We start from the raw sequence: 17,119 nt of genomic DNA on the forward strand, positions 1-17,119 counted from the left end.
GTTCGGGAAACTCAGATTTCCTGTAGAACCCGAAAAGCTCTTCTAAAGTCTTTAAAATGACCGAAAAGCCCCTACGGGGCATAATATTAACTTAAACTCGTTACGGGCATTACGGAAGGTATCCTACTGATACCAGAATACTTTTAAGGCATATTGACTTAGGAAATAAGCGTACGACTCTTATGGTTAACCGTTTCGCCTATTTGCGCACACGGTACGGCTCATGAAACTAGTTTTCGTGCAATAGCCGATACGAGTCAAACTATATTATTTGAACCCCTAAAATCCAGAGTATGAACTATAAACCCATACAAAACAAGTCACTGAACTTGTTGGGTCCAAATCATACTCCATTCTCGGTTTTCGCCTTTTCGTGCGAATTAACCATATCTATATATCGGAATCAACCGGTTTAAGCTACGGCTAATACAAGGACCGTTAGGATTCTAAGAGGTTAATTAAAACCTTCGTTCCAGATTAGGAGCCCCAGTAAAAGCTATCGGTGACTTGATCTAAATTAAGGATTAATACTTGCAAAGGTAAATACTTTTGACTTATTTCCCCTATATGGGCTTGGGTTACGGTATATTAATACCGCTTGATTGAGCACTATATTCGTCCACCGCTTAGGTGGATAACTAAATAATATGATTGGCTCATTTAAACAGTTTTGTTGCTTATAAGCCTTTGGGGGGTTTAATGACCGTTGTCCCGGATATCCTCGGCATCATTTTACGAAATGGCCACGACCATCGACATCCCGGTGTAGGCGTACACCCGGTATAAAGTGTCGACATTAAAACTAAAAAGACGTAGCCGTTGGTTTCTGTACTACGGTTTTACGCAAACGTGGTGTGTCTATAAATCTTTAACCCGGCACGACCCGGGCTACTGAACGCATAAAAGAACATGTAAAACGTTCACAAGATCATTATGAATTTTCCCAAGTTATAAAAGAGTTTGTGCCTTGTGCATTCAAATCAATTTTAATAAACATTTTCAAATGTGTCAGTTGAATGTATTTACCAGTGTAAACTGACGTATTTTCCCCAAAAAGATTAAGTGCAGGTACCTAAACGTAATTGGCTGGTATTAGCTCCCTAGCGTCGGGATAAGCCTCGCAAGCTTGAATGCAGTATCTAATGGAACAATACCTTACTTTTATTTTCGATCCACTGTGGATATTCAATTTCTGTAATACATTGATATTATGGTCAGAGGTTGAAATTTATATATTTATCTTATGCTTCCGCTGTGCATTATATAATTGTGTGGTTTGACTATATTGTTGCCAACATCGTCACGGTAATCCCCCACCGGGCCCACCGGTGAGACACGTGGAAATCGGGGTGTGACAGGTTGGTATCAGAGCCAACATTGAGTGAATTAAACACTATCCTAATGTGTTTAATCTCAGTGACACAATTGCACATACTTGAGTCTAGACAAGAACTTAGGACAAATTCGGATTTATACTCCTTTTTGTCTTTATTTTTCGATTTGATTTTTAATAAATTTTGGAGCAGGAAAATGCCACCTGTTATATTTCGAGGAAGAGGAAGGGGACGAAGAGGCCGAGGAGAAATCGTGACACATCACGATCAAGAAGCTGGACCATCTGGTACAAGACATCCTTCGATGACACGGAGCGAAGAGCCACAACGACGAAGAGATCTTTACGAACCTGCGAGGCATTCCACTTCGCACAGCTCGACGCCATCCTACCGGCACTCCTTTGGGCCAGATTCAGAAAATAATCCCAACAACCCACAACCTTCCTTCATACCTCTACAACGTTCGGTTTCGCACCGGAATTATGACGACCCTAGTCCATACTACGTAGCTCAGTTTAATCCGGCTGACTACATACAGGAACCTTCAGGTTTTGTTCCACTAGGGCCACAAGACCACTTTTCTGAAGATCCCATGGAGGAAGATGAGGATCCAACTGAACCAGCTCGTGGTACGCCCACGCATCCGATAGAAGTATCTGATGGATCTTCATATCATGGTCCGCAGTATCAAGGCCCAGACAGCTTTATGGCCTTGTTTGACCGACATGAGTGGCACAACACACCATCTCATCAGACATCGCAACCGAGACATCCACAGGATCCATCTGAGGATTCACGCTTTGAGGCGGTTACGCCACCACCTCCGCCACCGGCACAACCAGTAATACCTGATCCGCCGAGGCGTAGGAGGACCAATGCTCGTATGTCTACACGAGGAGGAGGGGGTAACCACTTCAGCACTCCTCGACATTCAAGTAGCAGCCACTATCCGCCGCTACAAGAAGAAGGACCTTCAAGTCCTATACAAGAAGCGAACTCCGCACCTACTGCACGAAATTCGCCACCATTTGGGTATGACCAACCCATACCAGCTTACACAGGTCCAACGGCTTACAACCCGTTTGAACCGTCACAAGCACAATACAACTACGGCTATGAGCGCGACCCATATGTGGTGTCGGCTAGATATAATGCGCGCTACCCTGACGGAGCACATGGAAACATGGGACCACCGGACTACTCAGCTCATGGGTATCCAATACCTCCCAGACCTCCAGTTCCGCATCAAGCGCCACAACCACGATTTTCTCCTCCTGAACAGGAAGAAATACTCCATCGACTAGATCGTGTGGAGAGAGAGTTCGAGGAAGAAAAGAAAAGCCACCGAGGATTTCTCAAGGGCTTGGCGAACCTACTAAAGGGCAAAAAGAAGAAGCGTGACCACTAGCCCTTAATAGTAGTACGAATGTAATTTCTACTTTGAAATAAGTCCCTGCGTGGACTTGTCACTTATTTTAAAGCCTCTATGGAGGTATGTATTGTTTGAAAGACCCGTTTAGGGCAATATGTAATTGTATTTAAGATTTGGAATGTATGTTATGAGTTTTGTTTTAATATATATATACATAAATCAAAACCATTCCTTTTATATTGATCTGCCTAGTAAAGAATCTTAAGGGGGTGAAACCTAGCTTGGGGTCTTTTAAGATCAGTCAAGATGGTACGACCTAGCTGAAAAGATTCTGATTCCCTGTTAACCTCTGTACGCATGTTAACATTCATGGCAGATGTGATTCGTTATAATCACGCACGTCATTCTTATACAATAATCCTTTGAGGATTTCAAAACCCAACTAAATGATATATAGATCGTGGGTTAAATCACCAATGAAGGTGATCAATATTATAAAGACATCCATTTAGTGATGCAATGCCTACGGGCCAGTATTATAAAGACATCCATTTAGTGATGCAATGCCTACGGGCCAGTATTATAAAGACATCCATTAGTGATGCAGTGCCTACGGGCCAATATTATAAAAACATCCATTAGTGATGCAGTGCCTACGGGCCAGTATTATTAAAACATCCATTAGTGATGCAGTGCCTACGGGCCAGAATTATTAAAACATCCATTAGTGATGTAGTGCCTACGGGCCAGTATTATCAAAACATCCATTAGAGGTGTAGTGCCTATGGGCCATAATAATTGTCTTATAAGACAAAAGGCAGTAGTAGTCTATGACTCTCTGTCAGAAAGAGATAAAAGAACTACGGTTCAACTCTCTATGCCTTTGATTCTCTGAAATCTCGGCTAACATTATAAAACATCATCATGATTAGGCTTTATGCCGCCAATGCTATTTATATAGTTGAAATAGGAGATATTCAGATCCTAATATATAATGAAATAATAAGTTAACCAGATATGGTCTCTGTACCATGGTTGACAAATTGTCATAAAAGACAATCATATAATAATCTCCTAAATTAAAATTTTGTTATCTTCTGTAACAGATTCAAGTTACAATGGCGGATCCCAATGGAGAGAACAGCCACACAAACGAAGATGACTATGACAATGCGTCAGTACATTTGACAGGCGCGCAACTAAAGGCTCTGATCAACAATGCTGTCCAGGCAGCGATTGATCGTCAAAATACTGAGTCTCAAGGCAGATCTGTGTCAAAGCCACTCTCTAAACCAAAGACACACTCCAAACCACCCTCTGAACCCAAGAAAGATGACGACAAGCATTCGTCTACTGAGCACAGCGTTCACCGCGATAGAGAATATACTGATGCGTCTAGTGCTAAGGGTTGCACCTACAAATACTTTGTATCATGTAAGCCCCGTGAATTTACAGGGGAGAAAGGTGCGGTTGACTGTATCACCTGGCTGGACGAGATGGACACGATTGTGGACATCAGCGGGTGCGCTGAGAGGGACGTGGTTAAGTTTGTGTCCCAGTCTTTCAAGGGCGAGGCCCTGGCGTGGTGGAGAGCTCTGGTGCAGGCTTCAGGTAAGTCTGCCTTGTACAAGATGTCATGGGGGGAGTTTATTACCCTCATAAAAGAAAACTACTGCCCTCAGCACGAGGTTGAGAAGATTGAGGCTGATTTTGTCTCACTAGTGATGACAAACCTGGATTGTCAAGCTTATCTGACAAGCTTTAACACTATGTCACGCCTGGTGCCATATCTTGTGACACCAGAACCACGAAGGATTGCCCGATTCATTGGGGGCTTAGAGCCGGCGATCAAGGCCAGCGTAAAAGCCTCTAGGCCAACGACCTTCAGGTCAGTTACTGACCTCTCCTTGTCTCTTACACTTGATGCTGTCCGTCTGAGGGCACAAAGGAGCAAGGAGGCTGAGAAGCGAAAGCGTGAGGATGATACCTCACGAAAGTCCGGTAAAAAGCACCGTGGAAATGGTGAGGGCAAGAAAGGGTCGGAGGCAAGGAAGGAGGGGCAAGCTGATGGAAGACCTTACTGCAAGGTCTGCAAGAAACCTCACTCCGGAAAGTGTAGGTTTGCGTCTGGTTCACAGTCGCAACAAAGGACTCCACCCTGTGGGCTATGCAAGTCCAAGGAGCATAAGACAGTGGAGTGAAAAAAGATAAAGGACGCAACCTGCTATAATTGTAATGAAAAGGGGCACATAAAGAGTAATTGCCCGAAGTATGCCAAGAAGGCGGAAGAAACGAAGAAATCAAATGCGAGAATTTTTCGCCTGGATGCAAAGGAAGCGGTTAAGGACGACACTGTGCTTACAGGTACTTTTCTCGTAAATAATATATTTGCAAGAGTACTGTTCGATTCTGGCGCTGATAAGTCCTTTGTAGACCAGAAATTTTGCCAACTACTAAATATGCCAATCAAAACCCTAGACGTAAAATACGAAGTAGAGTTGGCAGACGGCACGATAGAAACCGTCTCTACCGTTCTAGAAGGATGTGAGATATCCATTAGGAACCATTCTTTTCCTTTATCTCTACTTCCTTTCAAACTTGCGGGTTTTGACATCGTGCTAGGCATGGACTGGTTATCCCGTAATCAGGCCCAAATCATCTGCGGCAAGAGGCAGATAGTTTTAAAGACACCGAGTGGTGAATCTCTTACCATTCGAGGGGATACGCATTACGGATTGCCCGAAGACGTATCTATGCTGAAAGCTTCAAGGTGTTTGAACAGAGGCTGTGTAATTTACATGGCTCAGGTGATAATTGAAGAACCAAAGCCGAAGATCGAGGATCTTCCTGTCATTTCTGAATACCCCGAGGTTTTTCCTGAAGAACTACCTGGTTTGCCACCAGATAGACAAGTGGAGTTCAGAATTGACATCATTCTGGGAGCAGCTCCGATAGCCAGAGCACCTTACAGATTAGCGCCAACGGAAATGAAAGAACTGAGGGCCCAGTTGGATGAACTGCTGGCGAAAGGTTTTATCAGACCTAGTTCATCTCCCTGGGGAGCTCCTGTCCTATTTGTAAAGAAGAAGGACGGATCGATGCGGTTGTGCATCGACTATAGAGAGCTGAATAAAGTTACCATAAAGAACAGATATCCTTTACCAAGGATCGATGATCTGTTCGACCAGCTGCAAGGAGCAAGCTACTTCTCCAAGATCGACTTAAGGTCGGGCTATCATCAACTAAGGGTCAGAGATGAAGATGTACACAAGACTGCATTCAGGACTCGCTATGGTCATTACGAGTTCCTAGTGATGCCTTTTGGGCTCACAAATGCACCGGCTGCGTTCATGGATCTCATGAATCGCGTTTGCAAGCCATACTTGGACAAATTCGTCATAGTCTTCATCGACGATATCCTTATCTATTCCAAGAATCAAGCTGACCACGAGAAGCATCTCCGTTGCATTCTCGAATTACTACAGCGTGAGAAACTCTACGCCAAATTCTCGAAATGTGAATTCTGGCTAAGAGAAGTTCAGTTTTTAGGTCACGTTGTGAGTAAGCGTGGTATCCAAGTGGATCCCGCTAAGGTAGAGGCGGTCATGAACTGGCAAGAGCCAAAGACGCCTACCGAAATTCGTAGTTTCCTGGGATTAGCAGGATATTACCGGAGATTTATTGAGAATTTTTCAAGGATTGCTGCGCCCTTGACTTCCTTGACCAAGAAGAAAGAAAAGTACATTTGGGGCCCGAAGCAGCAAGAGTCCTTTGAAATACTGAAGCAAAAGCTAAGCAACGCACCTGTGTTGACATTACCGGAAGGTACAGATGAATTCGTAGTTTACTGCGATGCATCACATACAGGCATGGGGTGTGTGCTTATGCAGAAGGGCAAGGTGATTGCCTATGCTTCAAGGCAATTAAAGGTGCATGAAAAGAATTACACCACCCATGATTTGGAGTTGGGTGCCGTTGTATTTGCACTGAAGTTGTGGAGGCATTACCTTTATGGCATTAAATTTGTGATTTATTCTGATCACAAAAGCCTCCAGCACCTGTTCAACCAGAAAGAGTTGAACATGAGACAACGCCGTTGGATGGAAACCCTGAATGATTATGACTGTGAAATCAGGTACCATCCCGGCAAGGCGAATGTAGTCGCCGATGCATTGAGCAGAAAGGAAAGGGTAAAACCCATTCGAATCAATGCCAAGAGCATTGAAGTTAAAAATAATTTAATGGAAAGGATATTAGCTGCGTAGCGTGAGGCTGTATTGGGAGCTAATTATCCAAATGAAAAGCTGGGAGTAACTGAAGAGCAGTTGACTCTTAGCAAGGATGGAATTCTTAGGCTGAATGGACGTATATGGGTTCCGATATATGGAGGACTACGAGATGTTGTTCTCCAGGAAGCCCATAGTTCCAAATACTCAGTCCATCCTGGTGCTGATAAAATGTACCAAGACTTAAAGGCAAATTATTGGTGGATAGGCTTGAAAAAGTCTGTAGCCGCCCATGTAGCAAAGTGCTTGACTTGTGCTCAAGTCAAAGCCGAGCACCAAAAGCCGTCTGGCTTGCTACAACAGCCTGAGCTTCCCGAGTGGAAGTGGGAATGCGTAACTATGGACTTCATAACCAAGTTACCCAAAACCAGGAAAGGAAACGATACAATATGGGTCATAGTCGATAGGCTGACTAAATCAGCTCATTTTCTACCCATCAAGGAGACGTATAGCTCCGATATGTTAGCCCAACTATATGTTGATAAGATTGTAGCCTTACACGGCATACCTGTGTCTATTATCTCCGACAGAGATACTAGATACACATCTCACTTCTGGAAGAGATTCCAGCAATCTTTGGGCACGCGTTTAAACTTTAGTACGGCTTACCATCCACAGACGGACGGTCAAAGTGAGCGTGCTATCCAAACGCTAGAAGACATGCTTCGTGCATGTGCGATCGATTTAGGTGGTAACTGGGATAAAAACCTACCCCTGATCGAATTCTCCTACAATAATAGCTACCACACCAGCATAAAGGCTGCGCCTTTTGAGGCATTATATGGTAGGAAATGCAGATCGCCTGTTTGTTGGGCGGAAGTAGGAGAGGTCCAATTATCGGGACCAGAGATTGTTTTCCAGACGACGGACAAGATTGTCCAGATCCGGGAACGTCTCAAGGCTGCCCGCGATAGGCAGAAGAGCTACGCTGATCCAAAGCGTAAGGATTTTCACTTTGAAGTGGGTGAAAAAGTATTACTTAAGGTGTCACCCTGGAAGGGGGTGATGCGTTTCGGCAAGAAGGGCAAGCTGAGTCCGAGATACATAGGGCCTTTTGAGGTCACTGAACGAGTCGGATCAGTTGCCTATAGACTAAACTTGCCTGAAGAGCTCAATGGAATTCACAATGTGTTCCACATCTGCAATCTCAAGAAGTGCTTCGCCGACGAATCGTTGGTGATTCCACACACAGATGTGCATATAGATGAGAGCTTAAAGTTTATAGAAAAACCTTTGTCGATTGAAGATCGACAGGTAAAGAAGCTTCGCAGAAAGCACGTACCGATTGTTAAAGTCAAATGGGATGCTCGAAGGGGTCCTGAATATACGTGGGAAGTCGAAGCTACAATGAAAGAAAAATACCCCTATTTATTTGAGTAAATCTCGGGTCGAGATTTATTTTAAGGGGGTGAGGATGTAACACCTCGAAATTTTGTGTCCAATGATGTGTTAACACGTGTCATTTGTTTACACGTGGCATCTATAATAAATAAAGGACTAATTTTGACAAACCTTGAAAGTATATAAATTCGAGGGTTATAAAAGTCAACAAGGGTAAATATACTGTATAGTATCCCTAAATAATGCTTAAACCTTCAAACGAATAATTTATAGATCGTACAAAAATAAAACGCGGAAGAAAGTGAGAGATTACAAACTACAGGGGTTAACTGTGTCAACATGTTTAATAATACCTCTGAGTGACCCTTTAACGTCCCAAAGACTTTGTAACGGTATTATACCCTCACTAAAATAATATATATGAATTTCGCGAAGTTTCGATATGAAACGAGAAAGATACGATCGAATTCGTAGAAGAAGGGTTAAAAGCGTCAACAGTGAAAGCTAAGGCTTTCCAATATAAATAATAAATAAACCGGGGACTTAATAATGCGGGTAATTAACACGAGGCCCCTATCGGTAAATAACCGAGGGCCAAACCGCAAAGTTACCCCTTCAAATCCGAAAGGTCAGGCAAATCATTACGAAAGATTTCGTTATTAATGGCCCGATTCTGATAATCATGACAAAAGATTTAAAAATCCTGAAATATTAACCTTAGGCGACCCGCGTAAGGTTTCAACATAAGTTGAGGCGGGCCGCGAGCCCCCTCTATTTCGCGTCTGATGTTTGATCTTTAGGCGACCCGCATTAAAACACATGGGAACTCCCATGCGGGCCGCGTAAAGTGCCCAGATGCAGAAATATGGTAACTACTTGGCTTTTGGAACTTGTGAACGATCATGCACATAATTATGGGGCATGGGCACCCTATGCTCAACCCATATCACTTAGGGGACACCTACCATTACCTCTGGTCAGATGGTAGTGCTTGCAATGATCAACAAAGCTTGGCATTGGCTATAAATAGCATGCCTTAAGCATAACAATTCACACAACTCAAAAACACTTATATCTGATCATTCAAGAGCTCTCTAGCTTTCCCTTCTGTTCTCTCATCAAGAGTTAACTTCTGTAAGTCGTTCATAACCATTTTGGTTTCACATTTCCATAGTTATAGCCTATAAACGCAACCGTCGTAACTAACGGTTGTCATTGCAATATCTTGCAAATGGTTCAGTCTTATGACGAATCAAAAATGGTTATGAGATGGTATTTATGTGGGTATTAAACCTCTGAAATGGTTCCCCCTGATCACCACTCTAACTATGTCAAATATCGAGTCAAACGTGCGATTAAAAAGTCAACAGAAAGCTATTTTGGCGATTTATGCATAATCTGTAATATATATGTTATGGAACCTGTTTTGATAATCATAAAACATGATAATAAGTATATGAACATGTTTGCGCTCGTTTGAATCGATCATTTACTGTATAGAACCGGTTCGGAGCCGAAAGTCGCAAAAGTTTGACTTTTGCTTTGACTTCAGTTCTGACCCGTTTTAGTGAGGTATAAATATACCTTAGGACTCTCTTAGGACCAGGTCACATGTTGGTATAAGCCTCTGTGGTCGGTTCATGAGTTATCCGAGTCTTTAGCGCATTTCCGTCATTCGCCTAAAAGTTGACCGTAACGACCTTTTAAAATTTAAACGAGTATTTCGGACACGTGAACGGACCAAAACCTTGCTTGTTAAATTATAAGCATGTCCTTAAAGTTTCACGTCAATCCGAGGTCTAGAATGAGAGTTATGCTAAAAGGCGCATTTTTAAGAAACTTTTGTAATTAACGGCGCAATTAGCATAACGCCTATCTAAGCCAAGATTTCGTCACCAAATCTTTCACTCACTATTATAAATTAATATTTTGGGAATTTTAAAGATTTTTAATAATTTTTACCTTGCTCATAACCTGCGGTTATGGCTACGGTTCGGTTAATACTGAATATGCCCTTTTTGGCCAAAACGGGAGTTCTACAAGGTCTTTTGACCCGATTCTAGTTGCTACTGATTTTAAATAATAAATAAAGTATTTTAAACTTTATAAACTGTTCGGGAAACTCAGATTTCCTGTAGAACCCGAAAAGCTCTTCTAAAGTCTTTAAAATGACCGAAAAGCCCCTACGGGGCATAATATTAACTTAAACTCGTTACGGGCATTACGGAAGGTATCCTACTGATACCAGAATACTTTTAAGGCATATTGACTTAGGAAATAAGCGTACGACTCTTATGGTTAACCGTTTCGCCTATTTGCGCACACGGTACGGCTCATGAAACTAGTTTTCGTGCAATAGCCGATACGAGTCAAACTATATTATTTGAACCCCTAAAATCCAGAGTATGAACTATAAACCCATACAAAACAAGTCACTGAACTTGTTGGGTCCAAATCATACTCCATTCTCGGTTTTCGCCTTTTCGTGCGAATTAACCATATCTATATATCGGAATCAACCGGTTTAAGCTACGGCTAATACAAGGACCGTTAGGATTCTAAGAGGTTAATTAAAACCTTCGTTCCAGATTAGGAGCCCCAGTAAAAGCTATCGGTGACTTGATCTAAATTAAGGATTAATACTTGCAAAGGTAAATACTTTTGACTTATTTCCCCTATATGGGCTTGGGTTACGGTATATTAATACCGCTTGATTGAGCACTATATTCGTCCACCGCTTAGGTGGATAACTAAATAATATGATTGGCTCATTTAAACAGTTTTGTTGCTTATAAGCCTTTGGGGGGTTTAATGACCGTTGTCCCGGATATCCTCGGCATCATTTTACGAAATGGCCACGACCATCGACATCCCGGTGTAGGCGTACACCCGGTATAAAGTGTCGACATTAAAACTAAAAAGACGTAGCCGTTGGTTTCTGTACTACGGTTTTACGCAAACGTGGTGTGTCTATAAATCTTTAACCCGGCACGACCCGGGCTACTGAACGCATAAAAGAACATGTAAAACGTTCACAAGATCATTATGAATTTTCCCAAGTTATAAAAGAGTTTGTGCCTTGTGCATTCAAATCAATTTTAATAAACATTTTCAAATGTGTCAGTTGAATGTATTTACCAGTGTAAACTGACGTATTTTCCCCAAAAAGATTAAGTGCAGGTACCTAAACGTAATTGGCTGGTATTAGCTCCCTAGCGTCGGGATAAGCCTCGCAAGCTTGAATGCAGTATCTAATGGAACAATACCTTACTTTTATTTTCGATCCACTGTGGATATTCAACTTCTGTAATACATTGATATTATGGTCAGAGGTTGAAATTTATATATTTATCTTATGCTTCCGCTGTGCATTATATAATTGTGTGGTTTGACTATATTGTTGCCAACATCGTCACGGTAATCCCCCACCGGGCCCACCGGTGAGACACGTGGAAATCGGGGTGTGACAAACCCGCACCTTGTCGACTAGTTCCACTCCTTGGCATTTTTTCATAAATCCCGCCAAGTCTCGAAATTTCGATTGATTTGGGACATGTAGTAACCGGAAGGGTAAATACCGTTAACCGACTTGTCGGCGAGAGTATTTGACCTATTAGGCCAAAACATGCTCCTCAAATTCAAAAGACTTTTCGACCACTTTGGTTAGTCAAAGTTCCGTTTTGGAACACTCCAAACTTTGGTCAAACATGTGTTTCTATTGTTCATTTTATACGATGCAATCTTTCAACCTCGAGTTTACCTTTGATTTCTCTTTTCACACGCACAACATATCGAACCTTTTCGATACACTTATATACGCATGATTTTCATATAATTTAAATTCATATTCCTTGTAACAACTAGTGGAGATGTATCATCGAGATTGGAGTGACTTCCTTACCTTGACGATTGACTCCACCCCTCTTCCCTTAAAACGACTTCACCAACGAGTTAGGGGTGATTCCCTTACTTAGGTGACCGTTACCCAAAACTTATCTTTCAAAATATTTTATTATGCAAACCCGATCATGTTTTATACCTAAATCATTTATCATTATTCAAAATACCTACTTATACCGATTTCAAAATACATTGTTTATCAAACGTACTTCTTATTCTACCATCCATTTTCACTCAAATCATATACACGAGATTCTTAATCATGTCTTTACCGTTTTACTACACGAATTTCCAAACCTTACGAAATGCTACCTATCAATTTAATCGGTCTAACGAATCTCTTGCCCATGAACTTCACATCTGATTTATTAACTGAAACACGTTCACATTATATCATCATACTAGAGACTTCCACTCTTAATCGAAATCAAACTAACCTTTCTCAATTACTTATAAGACCTCATAGATGTTATATGACCGTTTACCAAATACTCTTTCCAACATCAATAAATCCTTTGTTAAAATTATTTTTAAACAATCACTAAGTTCTTTTACTAAATTTCTTTTCTTTTCTAAGGGTCGACGTTTTCACAAGAACTTTCAAAGTCCAAAATTTTCATGTTTTGATGCAAATGAAACAAACCCGTTATTTAAAAAAAAAAAAAAAAAAAAAAACCTTCTCTACAACGCTTAACTCGTCATCCAAATTTCAAAACACGTGGGCTAGAAGACTTCATGGGGACCGACAATTTTCAACATACGTGAACTCCTTTTTTTTAAACAAAAGTAGCATTTCAATCATTACAAAATACGTTAAGCATGACCAATGAGTACTTTATGTTCCTTTGCATATACAAACTATATTCTACCTTTCAAACCAAGCTCAATCTAATTTTGATTCGACAAACTCAACGTTTTGTTTAAACAACTATACATGCACATCATCATACACATTTTAGTCGATATCTCGCGATAACATCATTTATATCGTTCGTATCTACATACTTAACCTTTTTTTTTCTCTACAATGTCTCAACGTACACCATATACGCAATATTTATTTTTCATACCTACACCTATGTTCATACGTTTTATGCTTGTACTCATACACATACTACTTATACGTTTTACGCTTCTGCTTATACACATACTACTTACACGTTTTATGTTTATGCTCATACATACATGCGTATTCATACTTAAACTTATGCTCATACTTTCATCCTTACTCATGATTCGTACATTCGTACCTATACGCGAGCGTAATCCGAGGGATTCGCTTACGTGGGTCCCATACATGCTTAAACATAAACATGCTTACATACGACATTCTACGTACACATTCTTATTTTCAAATTCATGTATACCTTGATTCATACATAACTAGTACAAGCTATGTGGATCATGCGACAATCAGTATAATCGCGGGTGCACACGGGATTATAGTGATAGGCGTATGAGAACCATAGAGTGTACTACTGTGTATGGTAAGACACGGAACGTAACATGACCCCAAGTAACGAAACGGACGTAATGTGGTTAAAACATGGTGGATACGCCGCTGGTACTTCCTATATATAAGTGTTTTCACCATGTTACCAAACTTTCGTAAAACGTGCCATGAGAAATTCAGTGTGTTGCAGACCTTTTGGACCTAATACAACTTCACGCAACTCACAAACGCATTATATCCGATTATTCATGACGAGACTTCATCCTTAACACACTACGTTCATCTATCCAACACTTATGCTATTCACATACTTGTACTCTTTAAGAGTCATTCGTTCATTCTATACTCGTATTATTTTATACAAAACTCGTTCGCAATCCAGCTTGTTTAAACATTTGAGTCCTAACTTACCTCGTTACCTATAAAATAGCCTCCCTATTCTTGATTCTTGTGAAACTATACTTAGTATACCTCTATTGCTTTATTTAAATTAACAAACCTTTTCGTTCCTCTCAATAAACAGGTTTTACGAAAGTATGATTTTTTTATACTATCCTTAAGAACTTCCCCTTGCAAATCTACCTTGACGTTCTCCAAAATTTGGTACTTTTCAAAACTTTCAAACTTCCCAAGTTTCAATTCTTAATGATCACCTTTATGCCAAAAATTCTTTCAAGCCTTCCTCTTGAATAAATTTCGGGACGAAATTTCCTAAAGGAGGGGAGACTGTAACGCCCTGCGTTTTCAAACATCCTACATTTAGAAACCTTACGTGAAATTCTATCTTTGGAAATCTTGTGTTCTTATAACCATTCTTTCATCGTAATCGTTGTAAAATACGGAACTTGCTTCGTAAATAAAACTTGTACATTACACTTTTTACCTAGTTAAATCATGTTTTATTTCATATTTCACCTTGTTACAAGTTAGGGGAAACATTGTTGCATATTATTACACAACTTAATTAACAAAATTACTCATTATAATGTTTTAAAAAATAAAAAAAAATAAAGAAATATGGCAGCCCAATTCAGCAAAATTCAGCCCCATATAGTTGGGTTTTGTGGGCTAGTTTCAAGGTGTAACCCCTTCTAAACACTTCCAAAGCCCAACCCATTGAAACCCTAATCCTTCCCCCTATAAATACCACTTATAACCAGCCTCCCTACCACTTTTGCAACCCTAAAAACTCACAAAACATCCACCAAACCGTAGCTGAAAGCAAGGGTTCGAGTAGATTGACACCCCTTCACGAAAATGAGCATAACTCACTCAATTCTTATCGCATTCACTCGATTCTTTTTCCTACTTCCTTGTATAATCATGGGGTTCGATTCCTAGACTTCTCCTTGGAGAAATCAGACCTGGAAATGCCCCGAAATAGTCCATAAACTTTCTGTTTGTTTTTATGTTCATCAAAAACTTGTTTAAACCTATGCAACTTGTGTCTAACACATCTCATACCTATGTCCTAATGCTTACAACTTATCCCATGGTTGGTTAAGCTTAAAAACAAGGTTGAGACATTTAAAATCAGAGGATTAAACCTCATAAACTTGGTGTTTTGTTTAGGGTTTTTAACCCACAAGTCATGTCAAACTTTGTCTTTGATACATGAGTGATTATGGAACAACTTGGGTTGTCCAAACATACAATCCTCACATGATTTGATGATTTCTCTTAGTTAGTGTGTATATTTCTTATTCTTTATTGTATGTTCATGACCCTCCTTGGTTGTTTTTTTTTTACATCAAGTGTAGTGGTGAACACATAGAGGTGCCTAAATGGAAGACTTGATCTTCCTACCTCCTACATGACTTCTATGACATTTAGAGGTACCAAAATGAAGATTTTAATCTTCTACCTCATGCTTGAACTATTGGACATATATTATATAACCTAAATATATTATTCGAATAATCGAATCTTTGATGATGAACTAGTGTTCATATGTCGGGGTACTAGATTACATCATCCTAGACTATGATAACTTGTCACGATTCTAATGGAATCTTGTTCCATGAAAACATCTAAACTCCTTCGAGTTTCCTAGTGTCAAAAACAAGCATCATATGTACTAAATGATTATTTTCCATGTTATTCTCATATCTTATTTTTATGTTGTTTTAAACACCGAATCTCGACTCTAAACATACTTGAACCTTAACCCTTATACATTCGGACTCTAAATCTCTACTCGTCAACAATTGGATAACCGGAAAACATATGCAAACTTTGTGAGTATACTCGTATTTTTTCCCCTTTTTACTTTTACCACTTTTGGGGTGTAACATGTTTACCTATTGAAACCTACACATGAACTTTTGTCTAAACACATGAACATTCCGATAACATGCTTGTATATGTGATGGCTTGATACTTTAAATTTGGGTGATTCTTATGTGTTGAACTTATCATTAACTTCGTACGAGCCAAACCTTGACATATGTAGCGCTATAGGATTAACGACCCGCCTCTACTGAAACTTTGGTTATGTCATGAGCAAGTTGCGTTTTCTTGGTTTGATATGTTAGACACATGCCATGTTTAAATGTTTATCTTGAATCACATGCTTGCTATGAGGAATTGTTCAAACTTATCTTTTGCTATGTACGTATCAAACTTGTATACTCGCCTTTGCTTTTGCATTGAACTTTATTTTAAACATGTTACAGGTTGATGAGGACGATGCTAAGAAAAGAAGTAGCGTTGATGCCTAGATACACATATAGACGTTAGGGTTTAATATGTTGTATCAAATTTTGTTATGTTATCATGTTGTTATGTTAAACTTGTTGTATTTGAATTTCTTGTAATGTTGACTATTTGAAGTTATGAAATGAAATGAAATTTGGAATTTCTAAATATTGTCACAAATAGCGTTATGATGTCTCTAGCAATCTTCACACTTCGTCTCATCCCGATGTTTCCGCCATTGGTTGGGGTGTGACATTATATGACATCTAACAGCGCGAAGTCTACTAAAGCTTTATCTAGACACTCGTGTAAAATGCCGGTAACGCAACTCTTAGAGTTCTTCCGGCAATCTGTACAGAAATGGTTTTACGATCACCGTTTGCAAGGTATTCATGAAAAACATTTACTTACACAATGGACACAGAAGAAATTTTTTAAAAAATTGAAGGGTCTAGAACCTGGACGGTTGCTGGGATTGGGTTAAACAGTTATTCTGTCGCAGACAGTGGAAAGGGGGGTTTAGTTGACTTTGTTAATGGAAGCTGTAGTTGCCGAGTTTGGCAGGTTTCTGGTTTACCGTGAGGGCATGTTATTGTCGTGTCAAAATTTTTAGGTGAAACCGATTGCAGTAAGTATTGCTTCACGTGTTACTCAAACGAAGTCTATAAAAAAAACTTATGAAGAAGCGATTAATCCTCTTCCTCATAGATCTGAATGGGAGACTCCAGAAGACCTT

This window comes from Helianthus annuus, chromosome 10 (genome assembly GCF_002127325.2).
Source record: "Helianthus annuus cultivar XRQ/B chromosome 10, HanXRQr2.0-SUNRISE, whole genome shotgun sequence".
In the NCBI taxonomy this organism is placed as follows: Eukaryota; Viridiplantae; Streptophyta; class Magnoliopsida; order Asterales; family Asteraceae; genus Helianthus; species Helianthus annuus.